The sequence below is a fragment of the Mya arenaria genome, chromosome 8 (genome assembly GCF_026914265.1).
Source record: "Mya arenaria isolate MELC-2E11 chromosome 8, ASM2691426v1".
Taxonomy (NCBI): domain Eukaryota; kingdom Metazoa; phylum Mollusca; class Bivalvia; order Myida; family Myidae; genus Mya; species Mya arenaria.
This window is the reverse complement of record NC_069129.1, coordinates 57,273,533-57,300,216: the sequence shown is the minus strand read 5'-3', so window position 1 is coordinate 57,300,216 and position 26,684 is coordinate 57,273,533. Positions and strand designations below refer to the sequence as shown.

Sequence of the window (26,684 nt, the reverse complement as noted above, 5' to 3'; positions counted from 1 at the left end):
TGACCACACATGACCCAGATTCGAACTTGACCTAGAGCTTATCAATGTAACATTCTGACTAAGTTTCATAAACAAACAGTCATAAATGTGACCTCTAGAGTGCTAACAAGCTTTTCCTATGATTTGACCTAATGACCTAGATTTTGACCACACATGACCCGGATTCAAACTTGACTTAGAGATTATTAATATAAACAATCCGACCAACTTTCATGAAGATACAGTTATAAATGTGACCTCTAGAATGTTAACAAGCTTTTCCTTAAATTTGACCTGGTGACCTAGTTTTTGACCACACATGGCCATAATTTGAATTTGACCTCGAGATTATTAAAATTAACATTCTCACCAAGTTAACTGAAGATACAGTCATAAATATGACTTCTATAGTGTTAACAAGCTTTTCCTTTAATTTGACCTGGTGACCTAGTTTTTAACCCCAGATGACCCAATATCAAACTCGTCCAAGATTTTATTGAGGGTAACATTCTGACCAAGTTTCATTAAGATTGTGCCAAAATTGTGACCTCTAGATTGTTAACAGTCAAATTGTTGATGACGGGCGACGACGACGGACACAGGGCGATCACAATAGCTAAAAAGTTGTCAAAACATTCAATCTGTGAGAGTGCAGCTTTAAAAAAAATCCAGTCCACGAGCTTTGCTTTTTTGCAAATGTATGGTTTGTTTCACATTTGATGTATGCTATTGAACAAATCTAATATTATTTACTTGCGAAATAATGTCGTTGTCAAAATTGCAAGCAGCACTCAACAGTTTTATGTCATCAGCAGTTCATATTATATAAAGTCAGCAGTCCATATTATATGATGTCACTTGTCCATATCATATTTTTGGTGAGGTCCAGACTGGCCAAAAACGTTATATGGATTTTTATAAGGGCTGCAAACGAATAGCAAAATTCGGTAATTCTTTCGAACAAATATATTTATTTGCTAGAGTAATAACAGGGCATTTTAGCCCTTAACGTTGTCGTAACCGCTATGCGCGGCGGACCCAGAATTTCACCAAATGAGCCTCTGAAATTCCACATTTCAGAAAGAAAAAAGTAATACATTATAAATGAACAAAGTAAATAATTAAAATATTTTCATTTATATTTATGCGCCTTCATATTTGTAAACAACATGAACTTAGATGGAATTATGGTCAAATGGTGATATATGCAAATGGAGGATCTTTCCGTAGGATGAGCAGCCTAGTTCTGGGATTGACTTCTACTTAATAAAACAAAAGAAAAAACAAACTTACTCGGGAACTAGTATATTCCTTAATTAGCAAAGGCATTAACTGAAAATAATTGATTTTTTGTGTCACTTGTCTTATAGACAGTTATTGTAAAATTACGGGGACGCTTTATAGTACCGGACGATATGTCTCTAAATGACTTATAACATGTGCATGTTAAGTGTAAAAACAAGTCAAACAAACTTTAAACACAACAACCGGGTTGCAGGCAAAAGGTTAATGGTTATATATATATTCAACAACAAAACATTAAATATTTGAATACCAATTTTGACATTCCAATACCAAACATTTGATCGAATATTTGAATACATGTGTGCTTCTAGCGGCGTGACATGGTGTGTTATCCTGTGCCAACATCGCACCGCGATTGGCACAGATATGAGGTAGAAGAACCGGCTGAATGACGACATTTGATACCTCATCAAGTTCATATTTCCTTAAATTGGTACAATTGGAGTTTTGGTGTGCATGGAAACTCCAGCCCACAGTACAATGGAACCAATCCCGAAGTTCACCCCGACTGCGATATAAGCGAGCATGATTTTCATTCCCATAGTGTGATGCGTGTCTCATCCACAAATAAAACTTAAGCTTGGCCTAGTCTGCCCTGTAAATTTCAAATGTCCCCTGGCTCACAATAATCTTCCCTGCAAACAATCCACAAAGAATACATTCCTACCATATACTACAACTACCATGCCGTAAACGAGGATCTCGAGCACATAGGCTATTTTTGCACCTACCATTAAGCATGGATGATTTTGTACATGATATGTGTTTTCTTTGTTTCAAACGATAGGTAGGTTTGTTCAATACAAAAATAACCAAAAATTTGATTTTTTCATTAAATATGTCACATGCCATCATATTTTATATGGTGGCCATTTAGAAATTTGTTGAAGTGTATACTCACATGTTTTTACACATTACCGCACAAATCCAAATGCAGCAAAACAGTCTATGCACATAAAATATTAAAGAAAGAATACAAATTGTCAAAGTGTCCTACAGTCATGACTGACAATGCATCTTGTTGAAAAGTCGTAGCTTGACGCATGCACGCTGTGCAATCTGACTTGTGCCAAGGCTGCCAGCAAAGCAAAATCCACTTTCTAATTCCTCTCCTCCATTCTGAAGCAGAGACCATCAAAGTCCAACTCATATCAGAGCAGAGACCCACTCGGTACCTGAGAGCAACCTACAAAAATGCCCAAGGCGGACTTTACAAGTTGGGAAGATTCAGTGCGAAGACAGAGAAATGACAACCAGCAAGCTTCATAGAGAAGTCAATTTTATTGCCAGGTTTGCTCCTTTCCTTGAATGACAGGCTGCTCTCATTGGTGGCTTACATCAATATATATTTACTTGTTTTATGACATGCATGTTTTTTATTATTTTTATCACCAGGCACTGCAGTGCTATGTCTTATGTATAAATAATTCTTGTTTGTATTATGCCAGTTTTATTTTAAAATGAATAAGTTTTGTATATGTTTACAAGCATAAATTTTTTTAATGTATATTTCAAATTTATTACGTGTATTTATTTGTGTAACTTTGATCACCTGTAAGTGCTTGTAAATTAATAATAAGCCTATTTTACTTCATTTCTCAACCCTTAGTCAACAAAAGAATAGGTGATTACCATAAATTAACTTATCTATTGTGTTCTCGCCAATGTTACCATCTCACACCAGGATCACACTTTTCCGCCTAAATAATACAAATGTGGGGTGACTTCTCCGTATATGGCACCACTTAGTAGTGGTGCAGGTTTGTGTGGTATGACTTCTCTTGTTAGTGTTACTATTGTGATATGGGGTAAGGTTAGGGATTTTTAACAGCATGAAACAGGTATAACAGTAGCAGGAAAATCTTAACTCTGGCATGATAAACATTTGTTCCTGTATCCTATGTAGATATATATACTTCAGGATGACCTTGACCACAGGATTGGCAGATGTGTTAAGCCAGATCCCATTAAGGAAGTTGATCACTAAGAAACTCACCTGTCAAGGCCAGCTATACTAAGCCTTACACTATACTTAGCATAGACACAATAATGCCCATTTAGGGAACTTTTTAACATTTGGATATTAATTTTGTTCTCTTAATGCCATAATTCAACTGATTCATGAATACCAATGTCAAATATATTCTTCAACTGTAACTTCACAATATTTAACATTGCATTTTAAATGCACCCGTCAATTATAACCATTATTTTTACCTTCCCGGTGACCCCTCAGTGCCGGCTGAATGCGATGGTTTTGTAGTAGCACCAAATACATGTATAGCGGGGAATGTGCTTTACTTAAGGTCCCTGGGGTGCGGAGGCATTTTGCGGTGATTTTATCATCAGTTTGTCCCTGCAGGGTGGGGGTTTCACCCAGGCTTGGGTGGACCAAAAGTCAAAGTTGCCCCTATTCCTTGAACCTGGAGGGGCAGTGGTTACAATTGACTGGTGCATAAATAAAAACACAAAAGTTACACAAATTATTTTTAGTCAATACCTTTTTCTTATAGTAATAGTGCTTATTCAGATAGGCTTACATCAACAAAGCACAGCCATTTTGGAACTATCTAGCAGGTGAGTGTTCTCTTGCTGCTCAATATACTGGGATCTGTCATTCTTGGCTAAGAACACGGGTGCAGGACTAAGTGAACCACTTAAAAGACTCTGAAGTGGCTGTTTATATGGACTATACTTAGCCATGACAGTTGCATCAACCAAGTACCTAGGTATTACTATTATAACATGGAAAATCTGTTGTTGTTTTTTACATTTTGGACACCTTAAAAATTTGGCTAACAATTTAATGTCATCCAGAATCACTATTTATCACATTTAATTCCAGTATTACCATTTAAACTGTGATATTTATTTGATTTTAACAGCAAAAACTAACATTTAATTCCAGTTTCAGAACATCAAATCATAGACAACATGCTACATCCGAGTTTTGAGAAAGCTAGCAGACGAATTGTACGCCACTGAACTGTATTTGATTTTCAGAACTGCAAAAAATTAATACTAATTGTTCATATATCATATGAAGATTGACATGCGTGGGAAAGTATGTATGTGTTTCAATAGTGGCAGAATTATCAAGGAAATTGAAAGAATGTCAAGATATAAGTTTTATAACAAGTCAGAAACAAAACCCACACAATTTCGGCTCGAGTCGTCAGTCTGCTTAGTCTGGAGTTCCTTCCCCTTTCTGCTGCGCACTTCTAACTGTATGATTAGATGCCGGGAACCAGAACACAGTCTGCTCTGCTCTCTCTTTTTTTTTTACCTCCCTTGCGTTTTTAACGCCTAAGAAAAATTAACAGATAATAGGCTACACACCACCAACCGTGATCGTTATATGAACTATTAGTATTATATTTGATGGTAAACTTGAAATATCGCGTATACATACACAATAGCTTATGGGAATAGGTTATAAATGCTTTGGAATTTACATGTAGTTACAAATTTTGTTTAAGCCTGAAAGTATTTGTTTTACACTAGAATTAGTTTATTAAACATCAGATTATTTTTTATTTCAAAAACGCAGTTTAACAAGGAGAGTACTGTAGTGTTTTTCCTCTACACACTACTAAAACACATGAATGCGGGACTAATAATTAGAATCTTGAGTACTTCAGGCGGGGAGGGGGGTCAAGGAATTGTTGGGGCGTTATTTAGCGGCACAACCTATTGAAATTTAATGGGAGCTGGTTGCTCCCCTAACAAAATCCACAAGTGCACTTGGGCATACTGTCCTCAAACTTGGTATGGAGGTTGGTCATGATCTGCAGGTTACAATTTGATTCAGTAGGTCATTGTGATCTAAACACAAATTGCAATTTAAGGTTAATAAACTTCTTCACTTTGTTTGTGGTCTTTTAAAAAATAATAATATATATTTAGAAAAGATTAAACAAAATACTAGTATCAAGGTTATTCACTAGTCAGGAATTCTGTTCTTTCCAGTTTGGTACGTTGACCTTCCATATAATGATTAGTTTTTCAGTTACACCCTGGGGTATGAAAAAGGGAGAACTTCTAGACACAAATTAAGCAAATTTTACACCAGACTGCCTGAATATGATTATGTTGTCGTCAGTTGGTGTTCAAAATATTTTGAAGCTTAGATATAGATGGATTTATTTCAGTAGGGAATGCGCATACATGGACATTTAAAATAAACAACATGTATAGTATATGACATTAAATCATTATTCATACATGATATTTTCAATAGCCATGACAGGCACACCGAACCAAGGTTGACACAAAAAAAAAAAAACTTGTGCACCATTGTGGTCTTTAATACTCATGATCTTCAGTATGATTAAAAAAAAAGAGAAGATATCTTTTGGGAGTTAAAGGTACTAATTCACGTAATTTAATAACAGACTGCATTTAAAGCGAATGTGCAGTATTGAAAAAAGGTAATAATGTCAATATTTTTTGTAATATTTTTCATTGAAATTTCACTGAAAGTCTGTTCACCATCAGGTGGGCTGCCGGTTTTGTTTTCATGGGGATTAGAACTTCTCTTGTAGCCCCGAGTTTATCATATGCAGCTGATAATCTGCAGCGTGAGCAAACCCAGTCTTACTGTTATTGCGCTATACCATTGTATGAGATTGCAATGATTCCATCCAGTAATTTGCAATTACGGACAAATGTTTGACAATATAAAAAGGCATTTACTCCTTAATTTCCTATAACAGAGTTATGGTTCTTGTAGACTGAGCTTTCTTTCATTGTGCTTTATCATTATATGGTTGAATTAAATTGAACCATTGTACAATTATCGTTAAGTTTAATTTAATTCCATCCAGTGAATTAAAGTTGTACTATTGACACGAAAAATAAAAAAGGGCAATAACTCTTATAACATATTGTGATCAATTATTTTCTATATATTCATGGTGATCAGTTAAATACTGATTGACAAGGAGGCATAATAGTTCAGCACAGCATCTTATGTTCAGGTCTTGTTCATAAGTATACCTGGTCAGTGGTCATAGTAAAATCAATGATGATTTGGAACCATGTGCATTCATTCATTATCATTATTTTAAGTAATCAAACACATTGATTCTAACATTTTAATCAAAAACAATTAAACTTCTATAAGCAACAAACATTCAAATGATACAAACAAACTTTATAAGGCAATCACTGTTTAATGCACACCAAAGTAATAATTGAGATATTTCAAATGCTAGATCTATTATGATATTTAAATGTTAGTCTTATAATAGGAATAGTTTGTAAAAACAAACATAAAACATGATAATTTCAGTCAGTGAATCACTAAAGTCATGCAGCTGTCAGAGTTTAATAAGTGTCAGTGAGCGATAACTAGTGAACAAGTTGCAGCAATTCAATAACTGAGTTAAACTGAAGTTTCATAAAGAGACCAGCGCCTGGTTTCTTTATTGATAGCAGATTCAGTTATTGTTTTGTATGAAAAAAGGTAACAAATAATTTTACAAACGAATAAACTTTTTTTTTTGACTGTTCTTGAAAGTTCATACCGGTAAGTTTGTTAATATTAATGGAAATTGAAAAGTATAGAAGTCTAGAAGGATATGCAATATTGGTTTATAAGTTGTAACCAGTTTAAATTAGAGATAAACAAAGTATATTGCAATTATACACTTGTTCTTAAATCATATAGTTTATTTAATACTTTTAGAAATAGTACAATATAAATCAAAAGATATAAAAGTATAACAATACATCACTGTTTAATTTGTTTGTTTATCATAATTTGCCTTAAAAACACAAACAGAAAACCCTCTCTGAAAATTTAAAAAAATCCTATTTGAACCCTTGTTGCACTCATATTTAAATTTTGATATATGTTCCACTATATGTTATGGCAGTAGTATTTGAAGGTCTAAATCATAAAGAAAGGTATTGGTCACAGTGCCACATACACCTATTAGTTCCATGAATGTTACACCATAAGAATGTCCAAAAGCATTGGAAGTATATTTACAAATCAAACTAAGCATTTCACATTAACTTCAGATATAACATCAACCTAGAATGTCATGTCAACTTGAGAATATCACATCGACATAGAATGTCATGTCAACTTGAGAATATCACATCGACATAGAATGTCACGTCAACTTGAGAATATCACATCGACATAGAATGTCACGTCAACTTGAGAATATCACATCGACATAGAATGTCACGTCAACTTGAGAATATCACATCGACATAGAATGTCATGTCCACTTGAGAATATCACATCGACATAGAATGTCATGTCCACTTGAGAATATCAAATCAACCTAGAATGTCAAATTATTGAAAATGTCACATCAACTGAATATGTTATCAGACAGTCATATCACAACACTGATCCTTCCATCAAATATAGTAAACATGAGTGGCAGTTTCTTGAAGATCAAAATGTTCATGTTCTAGGAAAGACACCAGTTTTCTTTCCTGAAAATAGAGGACATTTTTTGAAAAATACACTTACATAACATTGTTCTTAATTGATGTATTCAACACAATAATATGAAATAAAATTTGAAGTTTATCCTTCTTCCATTAAATGTATTTGATAGTTTATTTTACATATAATTACTGTCAACATATACAACCACTTCAATCAACTAAGAGTATTTAACTAAGGTTAAAATAAATAAATGTAAAATATTAAATGGATAAATACTTATGTAAGTACATGAAGGAGTGATGGAATAAGTGAGTGAGTAAATAAATGAGTGAGTGAATAACAATTGAATGAATGAGTGACTGAGTAAGTTAATGTGTGAATAAATCAATGAATAAATCAGTGAGTGAGTGAGTGAGTGAATAAATGAGTGAGTGAGTGAGCGAGCTAGTGAGTGAGTGAACACATGAATGAATCAGTAATTGAATTAATATATGAATGAATGAATGAATGAATGAATGAATGAATGAATGAATCAATCAAAAAATGAGTAAGTGATTAAATAAGTGAGTGAGTGAATAAAAACATGAATAATTTAATGAATGCAGGGACAAGTGTAAGCGAGCAAGTGAGAATTCCCAACTCAAAATTAAATCATACCGAGTCAACATGATAATAAATGATTGAAATAGAAATAAGAAAAAAAAATCATTAAATACCCCAACAGCAACAAGTTCATACATTTATGCATTCATTAATTCATTCATTTTTCCACATTTCATACTTACTCATACACAACTTCATTCATTCATACATTCATTAATTTACTCATATTTTTCACCTACTTACATACATGCCATATCTCCTGGTGGAGGAAAAAATCCCCAAGAATTTTGATCCATCCCCCGGCGGGAGATAAATAATCCCGCGAATATATATATTATTTGTTTTCTAGAGTGATCTTTCATCAGGCAATAATCACAAAGTATGTCAGTGAAATTGAACGTAAACAAACAACTTCACAAGGGAGAAATAGTGTATAAATCACAATGAATATTTTTAAAAAGGTTTGATTAATGCAAAAGGAAACTTTGACAAGAAGTGATTAATTCATTTGTAGTATGATCAAGGCAAATAAATATTACTATTTAGGAAAAGGAAGAAATTAATAATGTGAAATAAATAATATTTATTTCTTTCGCTTATTGTCTGAACATCATCATAGTTTATAGTATTAAGATTTTTTTAAAAGGACTTTGGAGGAAGGTAAACCAATTTAATTGTCTTTAAAACATATTTTTTCAATGACATATTTTTTCTGCAAGAGCATTCCAGAATGATATGATAGTGTATCATAAGAATATGATAAATCATGATATATAAAGTAGTTCTGTATATTCAAAAAGTTAAAAGGTTTTCAAAGCAAAAGATAAATGTGAATAATTTTTCTCATACTTCTAAAAATACTGAATTAATTTTGCCAACTAAGACCTGCTAAAAATACCCCTGAAAACTACCAAAACCCCCCTGATATTTCAGCCTTTCGTAACAAATCTGCCTTATTGGTCTCCAGAAATATGGCATGTACGTACTCATGTTTTCATGTATTCATTCATTAATGCATTCATTAATTAATTCCTTCATGCATATTTATCCATTAAATCATGCATTATGTATTTACTGAATGAGTAGTTGAGTGAATGGGTGAATAATGAATGAACAAATCACCGTTATTGGGATTAAATCATCATCTTATCCGCTCATCAGTGGACTGGGAACGATCTGCCAACAATTTGCCTGTCGGTAGAATACATCTTGTCGACCTTCTTGCTTGCCCGAGCACTGAAAGTTGCATTCGCAAAATGATATGATCTAAAAATTGGATAACATCTTGATATAATACATGTGTTTAACTTGTCAATTTATCATGATTTTCCTATTTTATTATCATTGTGAACAACAACCTGTAAAATAATGTTGTTCACGTCAAACAACAAAGATGTCATTAATTAGGACAAACATACAGCTTAGTTTTATGAATGTCCAGATCATGTATAACATGTGATAAATTGCGTCATAAATTCTATGTCGGAAGGTAATATTTTGCTTTCGATCGAAGACTTAAAACAATGATAACTTTTCATTTGTTTACCTGTTTTAATTTAAATATAGCGCAGTCTATGCCACTTGTGTAGCCACGCCTTCGGTCTATTACCAGATTTTGATTGGTAGTTTAGTTTCTTAAAACACTTCGACAAACCATTCACGATACGGCCGTCTGATGGAACACAGTCATTGGAACAGGTTTGTGATTTTTGTTTTCTATGATTTGACTTCGTGACCTAGTTATTGAATTCAGGATACCCAGTTTCAAACTTGACATAGACTTTATAAACACAAACTTTCTGACATAGTTTCATGGTTATCGAGGAGAGAATGTGACCTCTACAGTGTTTACAAAGTTTTTCTATGATTTGACCTAGTGGCCTGGTTTTTGACCTCTGATTAACGAGTTTCAAACTCTACCTAAAGATCATCAAGAATAACATTCTGATCAAGTTCCATGAACATATGGTCATAAATGTGGCCTCAAGAGTGTGAACATGCTTTTCCTATTATTTGACCTGGTGACCTAGTTTTTGACCGCACATGACCCAGCTAATAAATATAAACATTTTGACTTAGTTTTATGAACATACAGTCATAAATGTGACCTCTATAGTGTTAACAAACTTAACCCAGAGATTAATAATATTAACATTCTGACCATTGTTTCCTGAAAATACATTCATAATTGTGACCTCTATAGTGTTGACAAGCTTTTCCTTTAATTTGACCTGGTGACCTAGTTTTTAACCCCAGATAACCCAATATCGAACTCATCCAAGATTTTATTGAGGGTAACATTCTGACCACGTTTCATTAAGATAGTGCCCAAATTGTGACCTTTAGAGTGTTAACAGTCAAATTGTTGACGACGGACGACGGACACAGGGCGATCACAATAGCTCACCTTGAGCACTTCGTGCTCAAGTAAGCTAAAAACGAAAAACATAAATGGGTATCATTTTGCAAACTTAAAATGCAGCAATGTAAAGAAGAAACCTTGTTGCAATGTTTAGCTTTCAAAAAATTGCATGTGCAAAAGATTATTGTATTAAAAGCATAAGTTGCTATATATAGTACCTCAAAAAATCAGTTTACTATTATAATTAATATATGCCACTTTTCAGAAAGACATCTTTGCCAAAGAAAATAATTGTATGAGCACATGCATGCAGATAAGGAATATATCTTTGGAATTTCCTGTACAATTTTCCAGAAAAGTCAGGCTTCTTTTTGAATATGTATATATTTATATATATGTTGTTTCTGTACATGTTTAGTACCATTCTTACCAGCTATGATTGTTTAAGTCGGCAGGGCCTCTGCTGCAGGTAGGTAAATGTTGTCATGACTGGTACCAAGATAATTGACAGCAACAATTAAATACAGCCCTTCCCCACTGGTAGTCCTACAAATAAAAAGTACACATTTACCAAAAGGATGGCGCCATGGATATACATGGAGGCACCCTTCTGGTAGTACCAATATCCTGTGAGTGGAACCATCAATTAATGTTAAACTTCATTTGGTTTATTCATTACAAAATAATAAGATTGTCCTATAAATTAATATGTTTCATACCCATAGGAAAGCTCATAAACTCATAAGAGGGTTGTGCTGCGAGTTACTTAAGAAATTACTCTTGGCACTATTGTACGGCATCACCTATAAATAATCAAAGGAGTCCTCCTAAATAAGGATAAAACACAGAATCAGTAGCTGGTAAGGAGCTATCAAGCTATCAAAGAAGTCCTCCAAGATGAGATTAACTACAAGAACAGTACCCCTTAAAATAAATAAAGTGATATTACATAAGTGGCTCTATCAATTAATATGTGCCATATCCTCTGGGTTTATTCAAATGAGCTGGTCCTGTCAATTATTGCAAACAAAATAATTGCCCTGAGATTGGTTACAGGAAAAAAATCTTTAGTGCCAATCTGGTGTACAGTCCCTTTAATGAAACCGACTCATTTTTATTTCTTTTGCCTTGAGTGTAAATGTTAAAATGTCAAAACTATATCAGAAAATAATGTATTATTAATTTATATTATGTATTATTAGATTTACAATTTCATACTCAAACATCAATAGTCTTCGGTCAAGCACTGTCAACTGGCCAAATTTCAACCAGATAGCTGTATAATTCCAAAATCCAAATGTCACTGGTATACGTTACATTCCCGAAATAAGAAAAAAACCGCTATCTATAGAAAGATAATTATGTTTCAAACATCAGAGGAAGGCTCCTAAATAGATAACTCGGCTGTGCAGATAACTGCATCCACAAGCTCTCAAAGGAGTCCTCCAAGATGAGGATTAACCAAAAGATCAGCAGCCCCTTAAATAAACAAAGTGATATTCCATCAGTGGCTCTAGCAATTAATATGTGCAATACCCTTTGGGTTCATGGAAATGAGCTGGTCCTGTCAATTATTGCAAACAAAATAATTGCCCTGAGATTCGTTGCAGAAGAAAACTTCTTTAGTGCCAATCTGGTGTACAGTCCCTTTAATGAAACCGACTCACTTTTGATTTCTTTTGCCTTGAGTGTAAATGTTAAAATGTCAAAACTGTATAAGAAAATAATGTATTATTAATTTATATTATGTATTATTAGATTTACCATAACATACTCAAACATCAATATTCTTCGGTTAAGCACTGTCAACTGGCCAAATTTCAACCAGATAGCTGTATAATTCAAAAATCCAAATGTCACTGGTATACGTTACATTCCCGAAATAAGAAAAAAAACGCTATCTATAGAAAGATAATTATGTTTCAAACATCAGAGGAAGGCTCCTAAAGAGATAACTCGGCTGTGCAGATAACTGCATCCACAAGCTCTCAAAGGAGTCCTCCAAGATGAGGATTAACCAAAAGATCAGCAGCCCCTTAAATAAACAAAGTGATATTCCATCAGTGGCTCTAGCAATTAATATGTGCAATACCCTTTGGGTTCATGGAAATGAGCTGGTCCTGTCAATTATTGCAAACAAAATAATTGCCCTGAGATTCGTTGCAGAAGAAAACTTCATTAGTGCCAATCTGGTGTACAGTCCCTTTAATGAAACCGACTCACTTTTGATTTCTTTTGCCTTGAGTGTAAATGTTAAAATGTCAAAACTGTATAAGAAAATAATGTATTATTAATTTATATTATGTATTACTAGATTTACCATAACATACTCAAACATCAATATTCTTCGGTTAAGCACTGTCAACTGGCCAAATTTCAACCAGATAGCTGTATAATTCAAAAATCCAAATGTCACTGGTATACGTTACATTCCCGAAATAAGAAAAAAACCGCTATCTATAGAAAGATAATTATGTTTCAAACATCAGAGGAAGGCTCCTAAAGAGATAACTCGGCTGTGCAGATAACTGCATCCACAAGCTCTCAAAGGAGTCCTCCAAGATGAGGATTAACCAAAAGATCAGCAGCCCCTTAAATAAACAAAGTGATATTCCATCAGTGGCTCTAGCAATTAATATGTGCAATACCCTTTGGTTTCATGGAAATGAGCTGGTCCTGTCAATTATTGCAAACAAAATAATTGCCCTGAGATTCGTTGCAGAAGAAAACTTCTTTAGTGCCAATCTGGTGTACAGTCCCTTTAATGAAACCGACTCACTTTTGATTTCTTTTGCCTTGAGTGTAAATGTTAAAATGTCAAAACTGTATAAGAAAATAATGTATTATTAATTTATATTATGTATTATTAGATTTACCATAACATACTCAAACATCAATATTCTTCGGTTAAGCACTGTCAACTGGCCAAATTTCAACCAGATAGCTGTATAATTCAAAAATCCAAATGTCACTGGTATACGTTACATTCCCGAAATAAGAAAAAAAATGCTATCTATAGAAAGATAATTATGTTTCAAACATCAGAGGAAGGCTCCTAAAGAGATAACTCGGCTGTGCAGATAACTGCATCCACAAGCTCTCAAAGGAGTCCTCCAAGATGAGGATTAACCAAAAGATCAGCAGTCCCTTAAATAAACAAAGTGATATTCCATCAGTGGCTCTAGCAATTAATATGTGCAATACCCTTTGGGTTCATGGAAATGAGCTGGTCCTGTCAACTATTGCAAACAAAATAATTGCCCTGAGATTCGTTGCAGAAGAAAACTTCTTTAGTGCCAATCTGGTGTACAGTCCCTTTAATGAAACCGACTCACTTTTGATTTCTTTTGCCTTGAGTGTAAATGTTAAAATGTCAAAACTGTATAAGAAAATAATGTATTATTAATTTATATTATGTATTATTAGATTTACCATAACATACTCAAACATCAATATTCTTCGGTTAAGCACTGTCAACTGGCCAAATTTCAACCAGATAGCTGTATAATTCAAAAATCCAAATGTCACTGGTATACGTTACATTCCCGAAATAAGAAAAAAAACGCTATCTATAGAAAGATAATTATGTTTCAAACATCAGAGGAAGGCTCCTAAAGAGATAACTCGGCTGTGCAGATAACTGCATCCACAAGCTCTCAAAGGAGTCCTCCAAGATGAGGATTAACCAAAAGATCAGCAGCCCCTTAAATAAACAAAGTGATATTCCATCAGTGGCTCTAGCAATTAATATGTGCAATACCCTTTGGGTTCATGGAAATGAGCTGGTCCTGTCAATTATTGCAAACAAAATAATTGCCCTGAGATTCGTTGCAGAAGAAAACTTCATTAGTGCCAATCTGGTGTACAGTCCCTTTAATGAAACCGACTCACTTTTGATTTCTTTTGCCTTGAGTGTAAATGTTAAAATGTCAAAACTGTATAAGAAAATAATGTATTATTAATTTATATTATGTATTACTAGATTTACCATAACATACTCAAACATCAATATTCTTCGGTTAAGCACTGTCAACTGGCCAAATTTCAACCAGATAGCTGTATAATTCAAAAATCCAAATGTCACTGGTATACGTTACATTCCCGAAATAAGAAAAAAACCGCTATCTATAGAAAGATAATTATGTTTCAAACATCAGAGGAAGGCTCCTAAAGAGATAACTCGGCTGTGCAGATAACTGCATCCACAAGCTCTCAAAGGAGTCCTCCAAGATGAGGATTAACCAAAAGATCAGCAGCCCCTTAAATAAACAAAGTGATATTCCATCAGTGGCTCTAGCAATTAATATGTGCAATACCCTTTGGTTTCATGGAAATGAGCTGGTCCTGTCAATTATTGCAAACAAAATAATTGCCCTGAGATTCGTTGCAGAAGAAAACTTCTTTAGTGCCAATCTGGTGTACAGTCCCTTTAATGAAACCGACTCACTTTTGATTTCTTTTGCCTTGAGTGTAAATGTTAAAATGTCAAAACTGTATAAGAAAATAATGTATTATTAATTTATATTATGTATTATTAGATTTACCATAACATACTCAAACATCAATATTCTTCGGTTAAGCACTGTCAACTGGCCAAATTTCAACCAGATAGCTGTATAATTCAAAAATCCAAATGTCACTGGTATACGTTACATTCCCGAAATAAGAAAAAAAATGCTATCTATAGAAAGATAATTATGTTTCAAACATCAGAGGAAGGCTCCTAAAGAGATAACTCGGCTGTGCAGATAACTGCATCCACAAGCTCTCAAAGGAGTCCTCCAAGATGAGGATTAACCAAAAGATCAGCAGTCCCTTAAATAAACAAAGTGATATTCCATCAGTGGCTCTAGCAATTAATATGTGCAATACCCTTTGGGTTCATGGAAATGAGCTGGTCCTGTCAACTATTGCAAACAAAATAATTGCCCTGAGATTCGTTGCAGAAGAAAACTTCTTTAGTGCCAATCTGGTGTACAGTCCCTTTAATGAAACCGACTCACTTTTGATTTCTTTTGCCTTGAGTGTAAATGTTAAAATGTCAAAACTGTATAAGAAAATAATGTATTATTAATTTATATTATGTATTATTAGATTTACCATAACATACTCAAACATCAATATTCTTCGGTTAAGCACTGTCAACTGGCCAAATTTCAACCAGATAGCTGTATAATTCAAAAATCCAAATGTCACTGGTATACGTTACATTCCCGAAATAAGAAAAAAAACGCTATCTATAGAAAGATAATTATGTTTCAAACATCAGAGGAAGGCTCCTAAAGAGATAACTCGGCTGTGCAGATAACTGCATCCACAAGCTCTCAAAGGAGTCCTCCAAGATGAGGATTAACCAAAAGATCAGCAGCCCCTTAAATAAACAAAGTGATATTCCATCAGTGGCTCTAGCAATTAATATTTGCAATACCCTTTGGGTTCATGGAAATGAGCTGGTCCTGTCAATTATTGCAAACAAAATAATTGCCCTGAGATTCGTTGCAGAAGAAAACTTCATTAGTGCCAATCTGGTGTACAGTCCCTTTAATTAAACCGACTCACTTTTGATTTCTTTTGCCTTGAGTGTAAATGTTAAAATGTCAAAACTGTATAAGAAAATAATGTATTATTAATTTATATTATGTATTACTAGATTTACCATAACATACTCAAACATCAATATTCTTCGGTTAAGCACTGTCAACTGGCCAAATTTCAACCAGATAGCTGTATAATTCAAAAATCCAAATGTCACTGGTATACGTTACATTCCCGAAATAAGAAAAAAAACGCTATCTATAGAAAGATAATTATGTTTCAAACATCAGAGGAAGGCTCCTAAAGAGATAACTCGGCTGTGCAGATAACTGCATCCACAAGCTCTCAAAGGAGTCCTCCAAGATGAGGATTAACCAAAAGATCAGCAGCCCCTTAAATAAACAAAGTGATATTCCATCAGTGGCTCTAGCAATTAATATGTGCAATACCCTTTGGGTTCATGGAAATGAGCTGGTGCTGTCAATTATTGCAAACAAAATAATTGCACTGAGATTCGTTGCAGAAGAAAACTTCATTAGTGCCAATCTGGTGTACAGTCCCTTTAATGAAACCGACTCACTTTTGATTTCTTTTGCCTTGAGTGTAAGTGTTAAAATGTCAAAACTGTATAAGAAAATAATGTATTATTAATTTATATTATGTATTATTAGATTTACCATAACATACTCAAACATCAATATTCTTCGGTTAAGCACTGTCAACTGGCCAAATTTCAACCAGATAGCTGTATAATTCAAAAATCCAAATGTCACTGGTATACGTTACATTCCCGAAATAAGAAAAAAAACGCTATCTATAGAAAGATAATTATGTTTCAAACATCAGAGGAAGGCTCCTAAAGAGATAACTCGGCTGTGCAGATAACTGCATCCACAAGCTCTCAAAGGAGTCCTCCAAGATGAGGATTAACCAAAAGATCAGCAGCCCCTTAAATAAACAAAGTGATATTCCATCAGTGGCTCTAGCAATTAATATGTGCAATACCCTTTGGGTTCATGGAAATGAGCTGGTGCTGTCAATTATTGCAAACAAAATAATTGCCCTGAGATTCGTTGCAGAAGAAAACTTCTTTAGTGCCAATCTGGTGTACAGTCCCTTTAATGAAACCGACTCACTTTTGATTTCTTTTGCCTTGAGTGTAAATGTTCAAATGTCAAATCTGTATAAGAAAATAATGTATTATTAATTTATATTATGTATTACTAGATTTACCATAACATACTCAAACATCAATATTCTTCGGTCAAGCACTGTCAACTGGCCAAATTTCAACCAGACAGCTGTATAATTCCAAAATCCAAATGTCACTGGTATACGTTACATTCCCGAAATAAGAAAAAAAATGCTATCTATAGAAAGATAATTATGTTTCAAACATCAGAGGAAGGCTCCTAAAGAGATAACTCAGCTGTGCAGATAACTGCATCCACAAGCTCTCAAAGGAGTCCTCCAAGATGAGGATTAACCAAATGATCAGCAGCCCCTTAAATAAACAATATGATATTCCATCAGTGGCTCTAGCAATTAATATGTGCAATACCCTTTGGATTCATAGAAATGAGCTGGTCCTGTCAATTATTGCAAACAAAATAATTGCCCTGAGATTCGTTGCAGAAGAAAACTTCTTTAGTGCCAATCTGGTGTACAGTCCCTTTAATGAAACCGACTCACTTTTGATTTCTTTTGCCTTGAGTGTAAATGTTAAAATGTCAAAACTGTATAAGAAAATAATGTATTATTAATTTATATTATGTATTATTAGTAGGGATGCAAACGAATGGCAAAATCGATATTCGAATATTCGGTAATTCTTTCGATCGAATATTCGAATATTCGATAAAAATTGAATCTTTAAAAAGTTATAGTTATCTATTAATTTTAGTTATAAACCACGATACCCTTTTCTTTATCTGTCGAATGTTTCTAGTGTTATCGTAATACAATACAATACATAGCAGCGTGTCGAATATTATTACATCCACATATGAAATACAGATCTAGCACATAACAAGCACATAACAAGCACATACAATTCAATGAAATCACTCATCAATAAAATCATCACATATGATGGCCTTGTTCTTATTCAGAAATATTATCTTATCAACAAGATCACATGACAGTCTGTTTCTAAGTTTGTTAACAATGAGTCCGGCGCAGGAGAAAATTCTTTCTGATGGCACAGACGTCGCAGGTATCCCAAGCAGTTGGCGAGCAACATGTGCACGCGAGGAAAGCGTCCCTCGTTCTTTTTCCATCATGCAAGTGGAGTGGCCTCCTCGTCGGAAGGTTCGTGCCGGTACCGACGCAGCTCGTCGTTAGCCGTCTTGGTCGTCTTTGGAACCATGAAGCTAAGACGGGGTCGTTTGGAGGGTGTTGACGCACTCTCGTCGGGGTTGGCAACCGAAATGGAACATCGTCCAATCTACTCTCGAGCGCGTCTTCCGTGTAGCGCCGCTGTTCCGTTGACAGGAAGTCCAGGTCTTTGTAGCGGGGGTCCAATAGAGCGGCAAGGACTAGGGTGGATGTGGCGGTGGCATCGTTCGAAGGTCGGAAGCGGCGACGAAGCTCAGCAGCAATAACACCCTTCACTTCCTTGACGACATGGGAATCAGCCTCGCATGCACGGAGTGTGTTGTCCAAAAGACTTGTCACGATGAGATAAACTTCACTGCATGACACGTTCTTCTCCGTTGACATATACGAAGTCGTCTCAGTCAAATGACTGAGGACGTCACTCAGCTCGGAGACGACGGTCCACTCGCCGTCCTTCAACGACAGGTGCTGGTCGGCCTTCCGGGTAACCCGAGTGTCCAGCATGAGGTCGGACAGGACGCGGCGTTGCTCGTTCAGCCGGGCCAGTATAGCATGCGTGATGTTCCATCGGGTTGTAACATCCTGCACCAGCTCGTGTTTGGGCACCTTTAGAGTAGCTTGGCGCTTGCGCATTTCGGCCGTCAATGTAGTCGAGTGTTTGATGTGCCCGACCAGCTTACGACATCTGGAGACGACCCTGTTGACATCCGGGAGAGCAAATGCCGGCTTGATGGCCAGCTGCAGTGTTTGCCCAAAGCACCCAGAACACAAATCATGTTTAAGACCAGAAACGCTAAACATTTTCATTGATTGCTGTTTACTGCTTTCACTTTGAGAACTCGGATGCTTAGCCTTCACGTGATTCCAGAGATTAGTCGTCGTGCCCATGTACGACAACCTCACACTGCATAGTTTGCACGTGACAGATTTCTTGTCAACAGAGCGCGTGAAATAAGTCCATACTTCAGATGTGGCTGGCATCTTTTACGTTGTTAAGAAATACAAATCTAATATATAATAATAATAATAAGTTTAACTTATAAGGTTTTGCGAACATATATTCTGAAGGAATGAAGTGGTATCTACTTTCAGCGTATAATATCAATCACCGATTTGAGCAATATTGCTCAGCTTAATTGGCAGGCAAACTGACAAGAGGGTGTGAAGGCCGCTTCCTTAAATTCTTAATTGGCATGGTCATTTAAAAGAACTGAAAATCAATTAAACTTGTTTGATGTCACTTCCTAATAGCCAGTTATTTTACAATTATGGACACTGTTTATAGTACCCTACGATCGATCCCTAATTGACACATGACGCACACTCGATTGTCATCTCGTTAACGCCTCAGGCACAAGATGCGTATTGTTGTAAAAACAAGACAATATAATTTTAAACACAACAACTGCCCTAAAGACTCAAGGTTTATATCATTATTTTTTGAAAAAAATAATCGAATATTCGAATACCGATTTTAACATTCGAATACTAAACGTTCGATCGAATATTCGAATATTCGTTTGCATCCCTAATTATTAGATTAACCATAACATACTCAAACATCAATATTCTTCGGTTAAGCACTGTCAACTGGCCAAATTTCAACCAGACAGCTGTATAATTCCAAAATCCAAATGTCACTGGTATACGTTACATTCCCGAAATAAAAAAAAAAGCTATCTATAGAAAGATAATTATTATGTTTCAAACATCAGAGGAAGGCTCCTAAAGAGATAACTCGGCTGTGCAGATAACTGCATCCACAAGCTCTAAAAGGAGTCCTCCAAGATGAGGATTAACCAAAAGATCAGCAGCCCCTTAAATAAACAAAGTGATATTCCATCAGTGGCTCCAGCAATTAATATGTGCAATACCCTTTGGGTTCATGGAAATGAGCTGGTCCTGTCAATTATTGCAAACAAAATAATTGCCCTGAGATTCGTTGCAGAAGAAAACTTCTTTAGTGCCAATCTGGTGTACAGTCCCTTTAATGAAACCGACTCACTTTTGATTTCTTTTGCCTTGAGTGTAAATGTTAAAATGTCAAAACTGTATAAGAAAATAATGTATTATTATTTTATATTATGTATTATTAGATTTACCATAACATACTCAAACATCAATATTCTTCAGTTAAGCACTGTCAACTGGCCAAATTTCAACCAGATAGCTGTATAATTCAAAAATCCAAATGTCACTAGTATACGTTACATTCCCGAAATAAGAAAAAAAACGCTATCTATAGAAAGATAATTATGTTTCAAACATCAGAGGAAGGCTCCTAAAGGGATAACTCGGCTGTGCAGATAACTGCATCCACAAGCTCTCAAAGGAGTCCTCCAAGATGAGGATTAACCAAAAGATCAGCAGCCCCTTAAATAAACAAAGTGATATTCCATCAGTGGCTCTAGCAATTAATATGTGCAATACCCTTTGGGTTCATGGAAATGAGCTGCTCCTGTCAATTATTGCAAACAAAATAATTGCCCTGAGATTCGTTGCAGAAGAAAACTTCTTTAGTGCCAATCTGGTGTACAGTCCCTTTAATGAAACCGACTCACTTTTGATTTCTTTTGCCTTGAGTGTAAATGTTTAAATGTCAAAACTATATAAGAAAATGTTTTATTAATTTAAATTATGTATTATTAGATTTACCATAACATACTCAAACATCAATATTCTTCGGTTAAGCACTGTCAACTGGCCAAATTTCAACCAGATAGCTGTATAATTCCAAAATCCAAATGTCACTGGTATACGTTACATTCCCGAAATAAGAAAAAAAACCGCTATCTATAGAAAGATAATTATGTTTCAAACATCAGAGGAAGGCTCCTAAAGAGATAACTCGGCTGTGCAGATAACTGCATCCACAAGCTCTCAAAGGAGTCCTCCAAGATGAGGATTAACCAAAAGATCAGCAGCCTCTTAAATAAACAAAGTGATATTCCATCAGTGGCTCTAGCAATTAATATGTGCAATACCCTTTGGATTCATAGAAATGAGCTGGTCCTGTCAATTATTGCAAACAAAATAATTGCCCTGAGATTCGTTGCAGAAGAAAACTTCTTTAGTGCCAATCTGGTGTACAGTCCCTTTAATGAAACCGACTCACTTTTTATTTCTTTTGCCTTGAGTGTAAATGTTAAAATGTCAAAACTGTATAAGAAAATAATGTATTATTAATTTATATTATGTATTATTAGATTTACCATAACATACTCAAACATCAATATTCTTCGGTTAAGCACTGTCAACTGGCCAAATTTCAACCAGATAGCTGTATAATTCCAAAATCCAAATGTCACTGGTATATGTTACATTCCCGAAATAAGAAAAAAAACGCTTTCGATAGAAAGATAGATATGTTTCAAACATCAGAGGAAGGCTCCTAAAGAGATAACTCGGCTGTGCAGATAACTGCATCCACAAGCTCTCAAAGGAGTCCTCCAAGATGAGGATTAACCAAAAGATCAGCAGCCCCTTAAATAAACAAAGTGATATTCCATCAGTGGCTCCAGCAATTAATATGTGCAATACCCTTTGGGTTCATGGAAATGAGCTGGTCCTGTCAATTATTGCAAACAAAATAATTGCCCTGAGATTCGTTGCAGAAGAAAACTTCTTTAGTGCCAATCTGGTGTACAGTCCCTTTAATGAAACCGACTCACTTTTGATTTCTTTTGCCTTGAGTGTAAATGTTAAAATGTCAAAACTGTATAAGAAAATAATGTATTATTATTTTATATTATGTATTATTAGATTTACCATAACATACTCAAACATCAATATTCTTCAGTTAAGCACTGTCAACTGGCCAAATTTCAACCAGATAGCTGTATAATTCAAAAATCCAAATGTCACTAGTATACGTTACATTCCCGAAATAAGAAAAAAAACGCTATCTATAGAAAGATAATTATGTTTCAAACATCAGAGGAAGGCTCCTAAAGGGATAACTCGGCTGTGCAGATAACTGCATCCACAAGCTCTCAAAGGAGTCCTCCAAGATGAGGATTAACCAAAAGATCAGCAGCCCCTTAAATAAACAAAGTGATATTCCATCAGTGGCTCTAGCAATTAATATGTGCAATACCCTTTGGGTTCATGGAAATGAGCTGCTCCTGTCAATTATTGCAAACAAAATAATTGCCCTGAGATTCGTTGCAGAAGAAAACTTCTTTAGTGCCAATCTGGTGTACAGTCCCTTTAATGAAACCGACTCACTTTTGATTTCTTTTGCCTTGAGTGTAAATGTTTAAATGTCAAAACTATATAAGAAAATGTTTTATTAATTTAAATTATGTATTATTAGATTTACCATAACATACTCAAACATCAATATTCTTCGGTTAAGCACTGTCAACTGGCCAAATTTCAACCAGATAGCTGTATAATTCCAAAATCCAAATGTCACTGGTATACGTTACATTCCCGAAATAAGAAAAAAAAACGCTATCTATAGAAAGATAATTATGTTTCAAACATCAGAGGAAGGCTCCTAAAGAGATAACTCGGCTGTGCAGATAACTGCATCCACAAGCTCTCAAAGGAGTCCTCCAAGATGAGGATTAACCAAAAGATCAGCAGCCTCTTAAATAAACAAAGTGATATTCCATCAGTGGCTCTAGCAATTAATATGTGCAATACCCTTTGGATTCATAGAAATGAGCTGGTCCTGTCAATTATTGCAAACAAAATAATTGCCCTGAGATTCGTTGCAGAAGAAAACTTCTTTAGTGCCAATCTGGTGTACAGTCCCTTTAATGAAACCGACTCACTTTTTATTTCTTTTGCCTTGAGTGTAAATGTTAAAATGTCAAAACTGTATAAGAAAATAATGTATTATTAATTTATATTATGTATTATTAGATTTACCATAACATACTCAAACATCAATATTCTTCGGTTAAGCACTGTCAACTGGCCAAATTTCAACCAGATAGCTGTATAATTCCAAAATCCAAATGTCACTGGTATATGTTACATTCCCGAAATAAGAAAAAAAACGCTTTCTATAGAAAGATAGATATGTTTCAAACATCAGAGGAAGGCTCCTAAAGAGATAACTCGGCTGTGCAGATAACTGCATCCACAAGCTCTCAAAGGAGTCCTCCAAGATGAGGATTAACCAAAAGATCAGCAGCCCCTTAAATAAACAAAGTGATATTCCATCAGTGGCTCTAGCAATTAATATGCGCAATACCCTTTGGGTTCATGGAAATGAGCTGGTCCTGTCAATTATTGCAAACAAAATAATTGCCCTCAGATTCGTTGCAGTAGAAAACTTCTTTAGTGCCAATCTGGTGTACAGTCCCTTTAATGAAACCGACTCACTTTTATTTCTTTTGCCTTAAGTGTAAATGGTAAAATGTCTAAGCTATTTAAGAAAATAATGTATTATTAATTTATATTATGTATTATTAGATTTACCATAACATACTCAAACATCAATATTCTTTGGTTAAAACAAATGCATGTACACAAACATTCACTTCATTACTTATATGGTACCTGAAATAAGAAGGTTCCAGTGCATGTGGTCCAATGTTGTAGTTGTTCTGGTAACACTTCTGACAGGTTGCTGGATATATTTCTATCAACACACTTGGAGATGGAATAGTTCAATCCGGCTATAAGAAAAAGATACAAATTCATATGATATTTGATAAGCAGTATAGTTCAAAAAACATAATTGGTTATGACAAGAATACATGATATACATTTATGTGCCACCATGTTGATTTTTTGAACAATACATTGTTACTACAATTTTGATAAAAATAACAGTTCAACTGCAATCATAACCAACTAGAAATAATACCATGACTAACCTCTTAAATGATCTTGAAAGTATTATATCATCATATAAAATTATCAGCTGTGTCTACCACAGAAGTCAGGTGAACAATGACTTTCAAAACTCCCTCCTAAACTGAGCAAACAACTGGTCACACCTGATGACAACAAAAGGCCACACAGGTCAATATACCTTCAATCACCACTTATGACTGGTCAACCCTGATGACAACAAAAGGCCACACAGGTCAATATACCTTCAATCACCACTTATGACTGGTCACACCTGATGACAACAAAAGGCCACACAGGTCAATATACCTTCAATCACCACTTATAGTCAAAGGGAGATAATCACAACATGATCTTAAATTAGACCTGGTTATAGGCCTTAAAAATGTTTGGTTAGAGTCACATCCTTTTCATTTTTTTTTTATTAGGCTTTGGAGAATGGTGTTAAAGTTATCTTCTGTATATAAGCATTTAAGGTTTTAAACTTTATATTAGTATGTGCCTAAAAGAACCCTTAATATTTTCATAGAAATATAAATTTTAAATTGACATGAATTCAAAATTGTGACTTCTCCACCCAAGGAATGCTTGCTTTTTTGCTTGAATGGTGACTAAGACGTCAGAACAATGACACAGGTCAGTCAAAGAACTTGTTTTTCCTTGCCAAAACATGGTTAAGAATATAAAAATGTGCCTGTCAAAAGAAATACAAAGAAAATTTAAAACAAAAAAGTCAATCAAGGGCCATAATTTGTATTTAGGGCTAAAATGGAGTTATGTAACCTTATTGTAAGATGGTCATCATTAATTGTGTGAAGTATTAAGTCAACTGAATGAAGAGTATAGAAGTTAAAAATAAAAATCAACCTGCCTAAAACATGGTAAAATATGAATATAGCCTGTGTGTATCATCTATCGTACAAAGACTTCCTTTGCTTACTGTTAAATCGAAGTTGATATATAAATGTATAATTTTTAATACATATATGTTGAGGATTTAATTACCTTTCAAATTATGTGGCCATAAAAAGTATTTCTATAGTATGTGTCCGACACCTGACCTATTTGTTGACATAGGGGTCGGCCATTTTGTTTTGTGACGTAGGTATAATCAATCGGTGTATATGACATTTTCACTAGATAACAATACCAAACATGGAGGTAACGTGACCGCGAATATGCACGTTGTTAAGAAGCACCTGTCAGTGACGTCATCAGCATATATAAATAGATGAAATCGGGAAAATCTGATCTGGGTTTTGCGAGATTAAAGCAATAGCAATGGCTTACATTAGAAAGTTGAATTAGAATATAGAAAAAAAATGTAATTACGTATATATTTTAATTTCTGGGGAATTCTTACGAGTAGAAACGACATGATCTTCAAATGTTTGTAGCTGACAGTTCTCTCGATTGAATATAAACAATAGTGCAGGTACCCGTTCACTTGATCGTTATTCGGCATGTTTCGGATTACATCGATAGACAGTATACACCGTCACCGATAGATGATACATTGAGTATAAACCTTTAAGATCAATTTCAACCATAAAATGTTTACTTAATACAATTTCAATATTTTTAAAACACCCCCGCATTTTGCACCAGCCCGTTGAGACGTTAGGGATTGGAAGAATCCCGTATAACACGTCTAATATTTTAGACTACTGGAAGTCCCAGCCAAAATACGTCATTTTATAATTGATTAAATTGTTCATTGTTTAACTGAAAACACAAACAGTACCTCTACATTAAAGATATATTGTACGTGGACATACTTTATTCCAGTTTACTGTGCGTTGCTCCGCAGTCACAGCAAGTCAACAGTTTGAGGAAGAAAACGAAGAAAAGCCAAAATCATCAAGATGATTACCATTTTTCTTTCGCACGCAATTTCAATAGGCAAAACGTATTATCACAAACAGATAAAACCGGTACGTGACTTAACTGGAATATAGAATTCATGTTATTATAACAGGAACATACATAAACTTATTACTATTTTTTTCATTGAATGCGAATTGGAATACACTTTATGGGTTAATATTTCAATACGAAAACAATGACTACGACGAAACAGCCTAATAGCTCATGTCAACTGGCTAAGTACAAAGTCAAAATATATGTTTCACTCGCTTCAAGAAGACCACCGATTGAATTTCTACACGCCGAGAATAACTGTCCACTTCCATTTTGAGTGACAGTGCACGGCAATTTCTTAGGTGTCCGGTGTTGGATGTACACACGCCGAGAATTACTGTGCACTACCATTTTGGGCGACAGTGCACGGCAGTTGTCCGCTGTCTGTCCGTTTGTATGTAACTGCATGTCAGTTTTTGA

At 34.8% G+C, this 26,684-nt stretch overlaps 1 long non-coding RNA gene across 1 annotated transcript; it reads right to left on the bottom strand.

Moving 5' to 3' along the window:
• Nucleotides 1-6,374: 6,374 nt before the first annotated feature.
• LOC128243267 (uncharacterized) lies at nt 6,375-26,249 on the bottom strand. The gene is made up of 5 exons (XR_008262805.1): nt 26,123-26,249; nt 24,048-24,166; nt 11,092-11,207; nt 9,422-9,535; nt 6,375-7,740 (listed from the first exon to the last, which is right to left on the bottom strand). It is a non-coding gene; the product is annotated as an uncharacterized LOC128243267 (long non-coding RNA).
• Nucleotides 26,250-26,684: the final 435 nt, after the last annotated feature.